The sequence below is a fragment of the Hypanus sabinus genome, chromosome 6 (genome assembly GCF_030144855.1).
Source record: "Hypanus sabinus isolate sHypSab1 chromosome 6, sHypSab1.hap1, whole genome shotgun sequence".
Classification (NCBI taxonomy): Eukaryota; Metazoa; Chordata; class Chondrichthyes; order Myliobatiformes; family Dasyatidae; genus Hypanus; species Hypanus sabinus.
Window position 1 is genome coordinate 45,646,945 of NC_082711.1, and position 16,240 is coordinate 45,663,184.

Here is a 16,240-nt window from a genome sequence, read left to right on the forward strand (position 1 = left end):
AAGAGGAGTGCAGCGAGCGGCTCTCCTACCCGACCATGTGCTAGCGGGGCGGCTGCTGGGCCTCATTTATGCGAAGTGGTGAATATGTTCAAAATCCTGAAAGAGGTAAGGGAGTTTCGGAAAGAAATAGAGCAGCAGCTCCGTGATATTAAGGCAGAACTTGCCAGCGTCAATCAAAAAATAGCGGTGGCAGAGACTTGAATTGACAAGGTGGAAGATCGCGTTCAAAATGTGGAATGGATACTGAGTAAGACAATAAAAGTAATACATCACCAAGAAGGTAAACTGCTTGATCTGGAGGGAAGATCACAGCAGAAAAATATCAGAATCTACAATGTTCCCAAAAGAGCAGAGGGCTCGTCTATGACGGAGTTTGTCAGAAAGTTACTGAGGGACGTGTTGGATCTTCCCCTGGCTATGCAGCTGGAAGTCGAAAGAGCCCACCATGTGTTAGTCCAAAAACCTACCCAGGATAGAAAGCCATGCTCAATAATAATTAAATTCCTTCAGTACAGCACCAAGGTGGAGATTCTACCAAGGGCCTGGGGTAAGAAGAGAGTGTTTTTAGAGGATAAATTTATATATTTCAAACAAGATTACCCACCCCCCCCCCCGCAGTCCTCCAGAAACGCAAAGAATATTCTGAAGTAAAGCGAGTACTAAAGCAAAATAAGATTAGATTTCAAACTCCGTACCCTGTGAAACTTCAAGTGTTTTATGACAATGGGACGCAGTTGTACCAGACAGTGGAAGAGGCAACTACAGACATGAAGGGCAGTATTCGAAATGGGAGATAAAGAGGGCAGATATATTCTGGTAAGGGGGAATATAGGTGGCAATTCAGTTACTCTATTGAATATATACACACCCCCAAGAAGTGATATTGGTTTCTTTCAGAAAATTACTGATATTATGGTAACGCAAACAGAAGGTCTCCTGATATGTGGGGGAGACTTAAATTTACAATTACAACCAAACTTAGACTCTTCCAATAGAAAAAACTATGAAACAAAATCCTTACATAAGAATATTTACATCTTTACACTTTTTGAGGATGTTGGTTTAATTGATATATGGAGGGACTTTTTCCCCATCAGAAGGGATTACACTCATTATTCTGCTCCACATTCTGTATATACAAGAATAGACTATTTCATAACATTTGGAAAAGACAAAGACAAAATAAACACCTGTGGAATTGGGACAATAGATGTAAGTGACCATGCACCTATATATTTATCTGTTGGTTTTGACCTGCAACCAAAGAATACTATTTGGAAACTAAATTCAAGTCTACTCAATGATCCGTACTTTAAGGAACGAATTAAAAAAAGAAATTGGTCTCTACTTAGAATTTAATAATAATGGAGAGGTTTCACCTCCCATTTTATGGGATACTCTGAAGGTGGTCTTAAGAGTGAAAATTATAGCGATATCTTCATATAAGAAAAAAATAAGGAATAAGACATTAGAGGAATTAAAAAATAGGCTGAAGGAACTAGAGAATAAACACAAATTGAATTTGGCACACGATACAGTAGGGGAAATTAAAAGAATTAGGAATTAAATAAATAAATTAGCTATGCAAGAAATCAGGAAAAACTTAATGTTTCTGAAAGAGACATTATGAAAGTGATCGAAATCTATGAAAATACTGGTTTGGAAACTGCAAAAAAAGATAGCAGAAAATACAATTCATAGAATTAGGGAACCAAGAACAAAAATGATTAAAAAATAAGCTAAGTGAAATTCAAGAAGCTTTTGAAGTGTTTTACAAAACTCTATATTCCAAAGTTCCGGGGGGGGGGGGGGGGGAAGCATAACCCAAATTGACACCTTCTTGAATTCTGTAGAGTTACCCACTTTAAGTGAAGAACAAAATAGAAGGATGACTGCTGACATAACTGAAGTTGAATTAAAAGCTGCAATTAGTAGGCTTAAATTAAGCAAGTCACCGGGATCACATGGGTATATGGCAGAGTGGTACAAAGAATTTAAAAATGAGTTAATTCCTGTTTTACTCCCCACACTGAATTGGGCTCTAAAAAAGGCACAAATGCCACCCAGTTGGAAGGAAACGATAATCTCAGCTATACAGAAAGAAGGCAAGGATAAAATGGAATGCGGGTCATTTAGACCAATATCCATTCTTAATGTAGATTATAGGTTATTTACCTCCATCATGGCCAAACGATTAGAGGAGTTTCTACCCATACTGATACGCAATGATCAGATAGGTTTTATACGACAACGCCAGACTCAAGACAATATACAAAGGACACTTCACATTATGGATCATATACAAAAAAATAAAATCGAAGCAGTAGTGATAAGCGTGGATGCTGAAAAAGCATTTGATTCTGTTAATTGGAATTTTCTTTACAGAGTTTTACATAGATTTGGTTTCCAAGACACAATTATTAAAACTATACAGACACTATATGACAATCCTACTGCTAGGATTAAAATCAATGGATATTTAACAAATAGTCTTACCCTAGAAAGGGGCACAAGACAGGGTTGTGCATGGTCACCACTACTCTTCGCGTTATATCTGGAACCAATAGCTCAATACATCAGACAAAATGAAGATATCAGGGGAATTACTGTTCAATGGACAAAGCATAAATTGGCTTGTTATGTGGATGACATTTTGATCTATCTAGGGCAACCAACATACTCTTTACCTAAACTGATCCAATCCTTTGAACAATATGGTCAATTATCAGGAAACAAGATCAACATAGATAAAATTCAATTACTTTCATATTACTATAGCCCACCAACAGAAATTGAAAGTCCATACTCCTGGGCATGGCACACAGAGTCTTTCAAGTATTTGGGCATCATTATGCCAAAAGATTTGGGGAAATTATCAGAATGTAATTATCAGCCTTTATATAAAAAAATTAAGGAAGATGTGGCAAGATGGAACCTGATTCTTTTTTGTCAGTATCAGTTCAAGGATTGAGTCTATTAAAATAAATATACTGCCCAGACTGATATATCTCTTTCAGACCCCACCAAAAGAGATTAATCAAAATCAATTCCATGAATGGAACAAGATGCCATCAAGGTGTATTTGGCAGGGTAAAAGGTCTAGAGTTCATCTCAAAACTTTGCAATTAGCAAAGGAAAAGGGGGGATGGGGCCTACCTTCTCTTAGAGATTATTATCTTGCAGCACAGTTGAGAGCTGTGATATGTTGGTGCAACCCATCATATGACGCTCAATGGAAAAACATTGAGGAGCGGGTACTTCGCATCCCCATACAAGCAATTTTGGCTGATAACAACCTGCAAAGGTACATAAATACTATTGATAACCCATGGGTGAAATTGACTCTTAAAATATGGATAACTACTATAGAAGAATATAATCTAGAGGGAGATGTTGCAATTCTTAAATGGTGTGCATATGACTTGGATTTTACACCAAATAAATTAGATGCTAGATTTAAGGACTGGACAGCTAAAGGAATAACAGTTCTTTGCAACATAATGAAAGAAGGAACACTGTTCAGTTTTGAAATGCTTAAAGAGAAACACTTATTAGAAAAGTAAGATTTTTATTGGCATTTACAGATGCAACAATACGTTAATAAGACGCTTAAAAATATAACCAGGGTAAATACATGCTTGATAGAGCTCTTTAGAAAAGCATATAATTCAGATAATGGTAGTAGAATCATTTCAAGCATATATAAGTGGTTATCAAATCTTAAAACACATTCAACTTCATACATTAAAACAAAATGGGAGAAGGAAAGAGGGATAATTATATCTGAGGAAGAATGGACAACAATATGGAGATATCAATGGAAGTGTACCAGTTCACAGAAATGGAGGGAGTTTGGATGGAAAAACGTGATAAGATATTTTATTACACCCTCTCATATTTTATTATGATAGTAACCTCCCTGTTTGCTGGAGAAATCATGGAAATCAAAATGCAAATCATTATCATATTTTTGGGACTGCCCTGTTATCTAACACTATTGGAGGGGGTTACACAATGCCCTACAAGACATCTTTCAATGTAAAATACCCTTAGAGAGTAAGACCATATATTTTGGATATATACCTCAAGAATGGTTGAAAAGAGATAAATATTTAATGAATATACAGTTGGTGGCTGGTAAAAAGACTCTTACTAGGAAATGGTTATCACAGGAGATCCCAACTTTAAATACATGGATGGAAATTACAATGGACATTTACAAAATGGAGAAGATAACAGCATCTGTTAACCATTAGCTGGAACAATTTGATTCATACTGGGAAAAATGGTTTAACTACATAATGCCTCATAGGCCTGATTTTATTCTCACAAATCAATGAATCTGTTGTAAAAAAAAAGATCACTCCCTACTTGTACATAGTTCTTTCCTTTTGCTTGTTCTTTCTTTCCACTCTTTGCTATAAGTGTATACCTCAGATAAATACTTTGAGGAGATTTGTGATATATATGATTATATGATATATATGTACAATTTCTGAAATACATCTTATGGAAATGTTTGTTTGATGATAAACTTCAATAAAAAATAAGTTACAAAAAAAAGTATCATCTGCATATCTGAGGTTGTTAATAATTCATCCAGCAATTTTGATTCCAGCATTTGAGTCTTGTAGACCAGCACTCTTCATGATGCGTTCAGCATATAGATTAAGCAAGTAGGGTGACAGTGTGCAGCCTTGTCCTACTCCTTTTCCAACTCTGAACCAGCTTATTGCTCTATGTTCAGTTCTAACAGTTGCTTCTATATGTTCATACAAGTTCTACATAAGGCAGATCAGATGTCTAATTATCTCCATTTCTTTAAGGGTTTTCCATAGTTTATTATGGTCCACACTGTCAACGGCTTTAGAGTAATTAATAAAACATAAATAAATACTTTTTTAGAATTCCCTCGATCTCTCCATCATCCAGTAAAGGGTAGAAATTTGGTCTCTGGTGCCTCTGCTTCTTCTCAAACCAGTTTGCACATCTGGAAGTTCTCGTTCCATATGTTGCTGGAGTCTTGCTTGCTTCCCAGATATAGCAATAAAATAAAGTTTATAGATTAGTCTTGAGCTTCCTTGTGATTTGTAAGAGGGTAGAACCCACATCAAATGCAATTCAATAGCTACACCAACAACTCTTATGACCTACTCCCTAAGTTCTATCTCCTATTCCTATGTTAAATTAGTTGATTATTTTTATTTAACTCACTGAGATGAATTTCATTGTTTCTTGATCCATGATTACAGCATGAAGATATTGCTCTTTAAACAATTGGTCAACATCAAACCAGGAATCAAATACCTTCAACTATGTTATTTTGTACCGTTGTGACAGAGATCATGGAAGGATCCCAGGCCAGAGTGATTTTGTCACATAGAATATCAAACATCCATATCATATTTGTGATGTCTTTCAATAATTCTGATATTTGTGTACCTAGAGAGTCAGCCTTCACAGCATTAATTGTGGGCCTCTCTGGTCTCTGTCTTCAAGAAGCTTTTAGGCCATCCATTAAATTACTTAGCTTTAGCAAAGTTGTTTAAATATTGAAAGATATCTTGTCAGTTACATTGTGCTCTCATTGTAAATATGTAACCTAGGGGAACCATTTGCTTACACTCAGAGTAACTGTTTGGCTAGGCATAGATCAAGTATTATCCATAAATTAGTTAATAATGTAAACAATGTTAGAAGAATTTCATATGGTGACAAAAGGGTGTATAGGAGTGAGTTATACAGTTATACAGTTAGATGAGTGGTGTCATAGCACAACCTTTTATGCAACATCAACAAGACCAAAGAGCTGATTGTGGACTTTAGAAAGGGTAGGATGAGGGAAAACAAACCAATCCTCATAGAGAGATTAGGAGTGGAGGGAGTGATCAATTTCAAGTTCCTGGATGTCAATATCTCTGAGGACCTAACTTGGATGCAACATATTGATGTAGTCAAAACAGAGGCAAGATAGTTGTTATACAGTATTTCCTTAAAAGTTTGAGGAGATTTTATTTGTCAACTAAATCACTCAAAACTTCTTCAAACGTACCATGCAGTTCTGACTAACTGCATCGCCATCTGGTATGATGGAGGGGTATAATAGGGCTACTTCCCCTCCGCCAGCCAATTTTTATTGGACATTGAACCCCTGAACACCACCTTACTAATTTTTATTTGCACTATTTATTTTAACTTAACTATTTAATAGACATGCACAGACACTGCAATTCAGTTCTTCTCTGTATTTATTTATCACATATTTCATTGTATTGTTGCTGTAAAGTTAACAAATTTCACGACATATGCTGGTGATATTAAGCCTGATTCTGATCCGGACTCCACAGCTATTGAAATTATATCCTCTTACTTGCTGTTATCTTTGTTCTTAAGAGGATAAAAACAATTTATTTTTAATATGGACAGATTTTACTAAGTTCCTCCTAGGAGAAGGTCTTAAAGCAGGTCTCCTTCAAAATCTATCCATGTCCTGAATAAAGACCTTTTACATTTACCATCTTCAATCTGCAGTGACTAATTTAAGGGGCTGAACAGGTTGTAAATGGTTGAGATCTTTTTTATATATCAGAAATTATGCTTTATTTTTGTCATTCTGATGTCTTTTGAATATATTGCAATAACTTCTCCAATGGAGTTGACAAGGAAACTAAAATACCAACAGGACTATCACACTGTAACAATTCCAAATGGTTGAGTAATAAATCACCTGTTTTATTGATTGAATTATAATTATCTACAGAGTTATGATTTCCTAGATTTTACCATTGTATCAATGACAAAGGTTATCAACACAATTTTGAAATGTTATTTCCTGGAATGAAAATTGCATTCACTGATTATTATAGAGAATTATTCACACTTGGGAGGCTAAAGACTATGGTTCCTTAGTCTTTCAATGACTCAAAATAAATACAACCTTCTTTATTCCAGCCTACTTAATGAGAAATAATTGGTAATTGGTTAATTAAATTGTTTTTATCGTCAAATGTATGAAGGCATAGTATAAAACTTCATTTTGCATTCCATCCATACAGATCAGTTCATCACATCAACAGATTGAGGTAATTACAACTTAAAAACAAGAAGAGAATGTAGGGTATGGAGTTACAGTTACAAAGAAAGTGCAGTTCAGATAGAAAAGTAAAGTGCAGGGGCCAAGATGAGGTAGACTGAGTAATCAAGAATTTATCTTCAGCTCCTTGGTCGTGGCACCTTCATGGCTAGAACAGGATAAGTTATTAATGGTACTTATAACAGGGTACTTGGAGCATTCAGACATCTTCAAATCAACACCATTGATAAATACAGGGCTGCGTACTTTGCCCCACTTCCTGAAATCAATGTTCAGCCTTTTTTTCTACTGACTTTGAAGGATAGGTTGTTGTCTTCACACTATGTCACTAGACTCTCTATCTCATTGCTCTACTCCAGTTCATTGTTATTTGACATTTGGACCACTACGGTGGTGTCATCTGCACCTGGTAAATAGCATTAGAGCAGGATCTTGCCACCCAACTGTAAGCGCATAGGGAGCAAAATAACAGTCTGGGTTGTAGCCTTGAAGGGAATCATTATCCTAACTTTGGATGATGCATCCCAGAATGTCTCTGTGGTGATATCATATGCAATGATGTGTCAGTTCCTGATTGAAGAGCATTGAGAATAGATGGGGTTTTCCAAAATGTAGCATCATGTGGCGGGGGTTAAGATGAGTTTGTTTATTTCTATAAATAGAAGTCCTCTAATTCTTCCAGAATATGATTCTTAATTGTTAACCCATGGTACATTTAAGTAGAAGTAACATAACATGGTGTCAGAAGTGCTTTTGGATATATAATACAGGAGAATGGAGAATCGAAGATAATCGAAAAAAAAGAAGAAAGAAAGATTTGAACGGTAGTTGGTGAAATGGAAGATTTACAACCCCCACAAAAATTGCAGCTGACTGGGAATGTAGCTGATAATCGAAGGATATTCAAGCAACAGTTTGATATATTCATTGGCCATCGGAGCTGATCGAAAAGTGGACAAAACCAAAGTGGCAATCCTACTCCATGTAATCGGAAATGACACAGTAGAGGTATACAATAAATTTGTCTTTGAAGATGGAGATAATTTCAATTTAAAGTTGATAATGGACAGTTTTGAAGTATTTTGTATACCTAAGCATAATTTAATGTATGAGCGATACAAATTCTTCACATGTGCAGTGAGGGCTACTGAAGCAGTTGATCAGTATGTGACTGAGTTAAGAAAGCGTAGTAGAATATGTGAGTTTGGATTGCTCACAGACTCTCTTATTAAAGATAGACTGGTTTGTGGCATTCGGGATAATGCTCTGAGACAAAGGCTTTTGCGTGAGCAAGATTTAAATTTTCAACAAGCTTTCGCACTCTACAAAGCTTTTGAGACCGTAATGTTCCAGGCTGGAGAGCTTTTTGTTGAAAACTGCAATGTAAATGCTGTAAACAAGCACAAATATATCAAGAAATATAATAATACATCAATAAAACCGACAGAGAGCACGACGGCATTTGAAAAAAAGTCGTGATCGCTGTGCACGGGAACACTATCAAATCAGTGTTTCACATATGGCAAAATTTATTCTAACTGTGGTAAGATTAATCTTGTTTCGCACTGTTGTGGAAGTAGAAAGAAGGAAAATGAAATGAAACATATAAATGCAGTGATTGAAGATGAATGTGTAGAATTTTATATTGATGCGCTTTAAAAAAAATGCTGACATGGAGAATATAAAAGCAGTAGCTCCAGTGTCTGTGACGACCAACCAGGAGGCAATTGATGATGTGAAAAAGCAATGTCAGGAGGACGTTTCTTCAATGTAAGCGGTAATGAAAGAGACACAGAGAATATGAGATTCAGTCTAATCACCGTCTAGAGCAGGAATGCTCACAGTGGGCACAGTATAAGCAAGAAGTGAAAGCACAAGTAATGGAATTGAGAAGTTTCATTAAAATGATGAAGTCTCAGTATAAAAAGAGATTACACAGTTAATGAATGACTTAGGTGAAGAAAAGAAGATTCATATTTCTTACAAATGTAAGTGGAAGGAATTAGAAGCATAGAAATGTAGAAATGTAGAAACCTATAGCACAATACAGGCCCTTTGTCCCACAAAGTTGTGACAAACATGTCCCTACCTTAGAAATTACTAGGCTTACCTGTAGTTCTCTATTTTACTAAGTTCCATGCACCTATCTAAAAGCCTCTTAAAATACACTATCGTATCCGCCTCCACCACCATTGCCAACAGCCCATTCCATGCAATCACCACTCTCTGAGTAAAATACTTACCCCTGACATCTCCTCTGTACCTACTCCCCAGCACCTTAAACCTGTGTCTTCTTGTGGCAACCATTTCAGCCCTGGGAAAAAGCCTCTGACTATCCACACGATCAATGCCTCTCATCATCTTGTACACCTCTATCAGGTCACCTCTCATCCTCCATAGCTGCAATGAGAAAAGGCCAAGTTCACTCAACCTATTCTCATAAGGCATGCCCCCTAATCCAGGCAACATACTTATCAATCTCCTCTGCACTCTTTCTATAGTATCTACGTCCTTCCTGTAGTGAGGTGACCAGAACTGAACACAGTACTTCAAGTGGGATCTGACCAATGTCTTACATAGCTGTAACATTATCTCACAGCTCTTGAACTCAATCCCATGGTTGATGAAAGACAACACACCGTATGCCTTCTTAACAACACTATCAACCTACACAGTAGTGTCCTATGACATGGACCCCAAGATCTCTCTGATCCACCATGCTGCCAACAGTCTAACCATTAATACTATATTCTATCTTCAAATTTGACCTAACAAAATGAACCACTTCACACTTACCTGGGTTGAACTCCTCTGCCACTTCTCATCCCAGTTCTCCATCCTATTGATATCCCGCTTTAACGTCTGACAGCCATCCAGACTATCCACAACACCCCCAATCTTTTTGTCATCAGCAAATTTAGTGACCACCTTTCTACTTCTTCATCCAAGTCATTTTTTAAAATCACGAAGAGAAGTCCCAGAACCAATCCCTGAAGAACACCACTGGTCACTGATGTCCATGCAGAATACAAACCATCTACAACCACCCTTTGCCTTCTGTGGGCAAGCCAATTCTGGATCCACAAAGCAAGGGCTCCTCGGATTCCATGCCTCCTTATATTTTGCATAAACCTTGCATGGGAACCTTATATAATGCCTTACTGAAATCCATATACACTACATCTACAGCGCTACCTTCATCAATGCATTTTGTTATATCCTTAAAGAATTCAATCATATGTGTAAAGCATGACCTGCCCTTGACAAAGCCATGCTGACTATCCCTAATGTCTCTCCAAATATTCATAAATCGTGCCTCTCACAATCTCCGGCAACAACTTTCCCACAACTGAAATCAGACTCACTGATCTATAATTTCCTGTGTTATCTCTACTCCTTTTCTTAAACAAAGGAACAACATTTGCAACCCTCCAGTCTTCCGGTACTTCTCCTGTCCCTATTGATGATGCAAAGATCATTGCCAGAGGCTCAGCAATCTCCTCCCTCACCTCCCACAGTAGCCTGGGGTGTATATTGTCCAGTCCTGGTGACTTATCCCACTTGATGCTTTCCAAAAGTTCCAGCACATCCTCTTTCTTAAAGTCTATATGCTCAAGCATTTCAGTCCATTGTAATTTATCTCCACAATTGACAAGGTCCTTTTCCCTGGGAAATGCTGAAGCAAAGTATTCATTAAGTATCTCCTCTGACTCCATGCACACGTTTCCACTATCACACATGATTGGTCATATCCTCACACAGCTCGCCCACTTGCTCTTCACATACTTCTTGAATGCCTTGGGGGTTTCCTTAATCCTGTTCATCAAAGACATCTCATGGGCCCTTCAAGCTCTCCAAATTTCATTCTTAAGCTCCTTTTTGACAACCCTTGTAATTTTCTAGAACTCTATCAGTACCTAGTTTCTTGAACCTTTTCTAAGCTGTTCTTTTCTTCTTAACTAGATTTTCCACATCCTTTGTACATTACAGTTCTTTTACTCGACCATCCTTTCCCTGTTTCAATGGAACATGCTATGCAAAACACTATGCAAATGTTCCCTAAACATTTGCCACATTTCTGCTGTGCATTTCCCTGAGAACATCTGCTCCCAATTTATATTCCCAAGTTCCTGCCTAATAGCATAATATTTCTCCCACCCCAATTAAATGCTTTCCCAAATTGTCTGCTCCTATCCCTCGTCTGTGCTATGGTAAAGGAGAAAGAGTTGTGATCACTACCTCCAAAATGCTCTTCCACCGAGAGATCTGGCACCTGACCATGTTCATTTCCGAATACCAGATCAAGTACAGTCTCTCCTCCAGTTGGCTTATTTATATGTTGCATCAGGAAACACACCCAACAAACTCCACTCCATCTAAACCCTATCCTCAAAGGAGAAAGATTTGATAGTCTATCTACTGAACTTGCAAGTAATATATTTGCAACAATACTTCTTTGTATTCCACAACCACAATCTCCTTTTCCCCCAGAACAATTCAACATTTAATAGAAATTTGGATAGGTACATGGATAGGAGGAGTATAGTAGGTCAGGGTGCAGGTTGAAGGGTCTAAGTAGATTAATAGGTTGGCTGGGACTAGGTGGGCCAAAGGGTATGTATCTGTGTTGTACTGTTCTATGACTGAGTTGAAATATTGGTGTGAATAAGGTCCCATAAAGGGGACATTGCCAGGGATGACAGTAGAGCTGCTGTGGCTGGAGATTCTGGGAGCTCTTTGGAAGGAGCAGGATAAAGTCGTCCCAAGGAAGAAGAAGAATTCTAAATAGGGGATATGGCAACCATGGCTGACAGGGGAAGTCAAATATGGCTTAAAAACAAAAGTGGGGACATAAAATATAGCAAAAGTTCATGGAAAGTCGGAGGATTGGGAAGCTTTTAAAAATGAACAAAAGGCAAATAAAAAAGCAAATAGGAGAGAAAAGATGAAATACTTAAGTTAGCCAATAATATAAAAGATGATATCAAAAGTTTTTTTCAGACATACAAAAAGTAAAAGAAAGGTGAAAGTGGCTACCAGAGTAATGGACAATGATACCAGAGTGAACAGAAGTAACGGGGGAATAAATAATGGCAGGAAAACTCAGTAAGTATTTTCCATCTTTCTTGATATACCAGCTGTATGTCAGAAATTCGAGAGTGCTATGGGGCAGAAGTGAATGTAGTTGCTATTACTAAGGCTTTTCCTAGGATCGCCACCTTGTTGCGGCAGAGATACTTGTGACATCTTGAGAGAAATGCCGTCTGGAGTTTAGCTCCTGGTGGGGTCACCCATGGTGATAAAGTCAAGGGCAAGGTTCCAGACAAAGAGCCATTCAACTGAAACCTCAGCAGTGGTGCTGGTGGAAGATAATGGCACATCAGAACTTCAGAGAAGGCAGAGTAAGGATTCAGCATTGAAGGATCCTCAATCACCTTGCAATGCATGCCACTGGACCCTGACTCTGATCTGCCAAGGACTGTGTGATGGCTGCCCATTGATCAGCCTCTCCACATTAAACAAAGTCATGCACAGGCATTCTCCATTAAGGAAATCCACCCTGGCATCCCAAAGTAAGCACTTGGTGAAGGGTGCAGGATTGTGAGTTCTGGAAGCCTCTAATCATCAGCTGGTTACATTGGGAAGTGGATGTTTCAGTCCCTGGGCTCTTGGACTGAGGCAGATAGAGCATATTGGCAGCTGCCCCCACACAACTGTGCCATCCTATTTAGGACCCACTCTGCTCACCTCATTTGGTGAAGGGGCTGGAAAAGATGCCCTAAAAATAGCCTGCCTTGAAGGAGAATGGTGGTTACACCTCTTCTGAAAAGCTATGGCAGCTGACGAACCCAGGATCCAGAGTGTTGGGTTTAAAATAAAGAACCAGCTTGTCAGTCAATTCTCTGAACTTCCCTGTGGATCAGTGAATGCCTCATGACAATCTGTTTGGTGCTTGCCAGCAACAGTATGGCGACTGTCATAAATGCCTGTCCACCAACTCTGGACTCACATGAGTACGAAAAAGAAGCCTTCTATACTTGCCTAGACACTGTACTTTGGTGTTGAGCACCCCCAAGGACAATAGGCTCCAACATAAATATCCAAAGGATATTTAAGAACATTGAGGATGTTTAAATCATCATCGATAACTGCAAAACATCTTTGAGTACAAGTCTAGAAAACATCAGGATTGGTTTGATGATAATCACATGGAGATATCTCCAAGAAAAGGAAAGCCTTTTGGGCCTGGCAGAATGATTCTGGCAACAAGGACAACCGAGAAGCTTATTCCAGAGCCAAGGCAAAATTTCAGTGCAGGGTGAGGGAACCAAGGAATTCTTGATGGACAGAGCAAGCCCTGGAAATCCAGAGACTGGCAGAATCTGGTGACACGAGAGATTCTTCAATGCCACCAAAGCAGTCTATGGTCTAAATTACTTTGAATTAAACTCCCTGTGTTCAAAGTTTGGGAGGAACTAACTAAAGGATCAGAAGAATATCAACGATTTGGATGACAGAATTGATAGATTTGTGGCCGTGTTTGCAGACAATACAAAGGTAGGTGGAGGGGCAGGTAGTGTTGAGGAAGCAGGGAGGAATTAGACAGATTAGGAGAAAATTAGGCAAGGAAGTGGCAGGTGGAATACAGTGTAAGGTTATGCACTATAATAGAAAGAATGAAGTCGTAGACTTCTTTTAAATGGGGAGAAAACTCAGAAATCAGAGGTGCAAAGGGACTTGGGGGTTCTTGTGCAGGATTCTCTATATGTCAACTTGCTGGTTGAGTCAGTGGTAAGGAAGCCAAATGCAAGGTTATCATTCATTTCAAGAGGACTGGAATATAAAAATAAGGATGCAATGCTGAGGCTTAACAAGCTACTGGTCCAACTGCACCCGGAGTATTGTGACCAGTTTTGGGTCCCTTATTGAAGTAAAGATGTATTGGCATTGCAGAGGTTCACGGGAATGATTCCAGGAATGAAAAGGTTAACGTATGACTCACTGGAGTTTAGAAGATTGAGGGTGGATCTCATTGAACTCATGGAATGGATGTTTCCTACGGTGGATGAGCCGAGGACCAGAGGGCACAGCCTCAGAATGGAGTGAATCTGTGGAATTCATTGCGACAATTATTGGGTATATTTAAAGTGGAGGTCGATAGGTTCTTGATTAGTAAGGTTGTTAAATGTTGTGGGGGAAAGGCAGGAGAATAGGGTTAAGAGGGATGATAAATCAGCATGATGGAATGGCAGAACAGTCTCAATGGTCTGAATGACTTAATTGTGCTCCTGTGTCTAATGGTATTATTACGATTGTCTATCCCCATCATTGTGTCCCAGTGAGGAAATCAGTGCTTGAGATGAACTGGAATGTCGGTGATCAGGGAATGGATTTTCAGTATACAGCAATTTCTTGAAATTCATTCAGAATTAGATTTATCAATCACCCCTCGTAGATTGGTACAGATATTCACAAACATATATGCATCATAATGCTTAAACATTTTGAGCTTGCTTTATAATTAAGAGAACTACTTTTGTAAAATGTTTAACAATAATTTCAGAGCAATGTTTCAACCAATGTGTGACATTTGGTAAAATATTAGGCAATGAGCACTATTTAAAGCATTTTGTAATATTGTGTTATATACAGAATGAACAGTAATAATAACAGAAATATCTGAATAGCATCTCATCATGTGATCATGCTTATATACAAGAAAGAAAATTACCAACTCAGAGATTCTGCAGGTGCTCGAAATCCTGAGCAACACACACAAAGTGGAGAACGAACAGGTCAGGCAGTATCTATGGAGAGGATTAAAGAGTTGACCTTTCAGGCTGAGACCTTTTATCAGGATTGGAAAGGAAGGGAGAGGAAGCCAGAATAAGAAGGTGAGGAGGGGGAAAGGAGTACAAGCTGGAAGATAATAAGTGAAACCATGTGAGGGGGAAGGTAAGTGGATGGGGGAGGGAGATGGTGAGAAGTGGGGGGTGGGATGAAGTGAGAAGGGGGGGAGGTAGTGAGAAGGGGGAGAAGATGGGTGGAAAAGGTAAAGGGCTGAAGAAGGAATTCAAAAGGAGAGGAGTGACAGAATCAGAGGGACAAGAGGGGGAGGTGTTACATTCCTTGTCAGAGAAAATATTACAGTGGTGCTCTGGCAGGATAGATTAGAGGGCTCATCTAGGGAGTCTATTTGGGTGGAATTGAGGAATGGAAAAGGTGTAGTAACACTTACATGTGAGTATTATAGACCACCTAATGGGGAGTGAGATTTGGAGGAGCTAATTTGTAAGGAGATAGCAAATATTTGTAGTAAGCACAAGGCTGTGATTGTGGGAGATTTTAATTTTCCACACATAGACCAGGAAGCCCATACTGTAAAAGGGCTGGATGGCTTGGAGTTTGTAAAATGTGTGCAAGATAATTTTTTGCAGCAATACATAGAGGTACCAACTAGAGAAGGGGTAGTGTTGGATCTCCTGTTAGGGAATGAGATAGGTCAGGTGACGGAGATATGTGTTGGGGAGCACTTTGGGTCCAGTGATCACAATGCCATTAGTTTCAATATAATTATGGAGAAGGATAGGACTGGACCAAGGGTTGAGATTTTTGATTGGAGAAAGGCTAACTTTGAGGAGATCAGAAAGGACTTAGAAGGAGTGGATTGGAAAAAATTGTTTTATGGAAAGGGTGTAATAGAGAAATAGAGGTCATTTAAAGGTGAAATTTTGAGGGTACAGAATCTTTATGTTCCTGTTAAATTGAAAGGGAAGGTTAAAAGTTTGAGAGAGCCATGGTTTTCAAAGGGTATTGGAAACTTGGTTCAGAAAAAGAGAGAGATCTACGATAAATATAGGCAGCATGGAGGAAATGAGGTGCTCAAGGAATATAGAGAATTTAAAAAGAATCTTAAGAAAGAAAGTAGAAAAGCTAAAAGAAGATACAAGGTTGCTTTGGCAAGTAAAGTGAAAATATATCCAAGGGTTTCTATAGTTATATTAATAGCAAAAGGATAGTGAGGGATAAAATTGGTCTCTTAGAGAATCAGAGTGGACAACTATGTGTGGAGCCAAAAGAGATGGGGGAGATTTTGAACAATTTCTTTGGTATTCACTAAAAAGAAGGATATTGAATTGTGTAAGG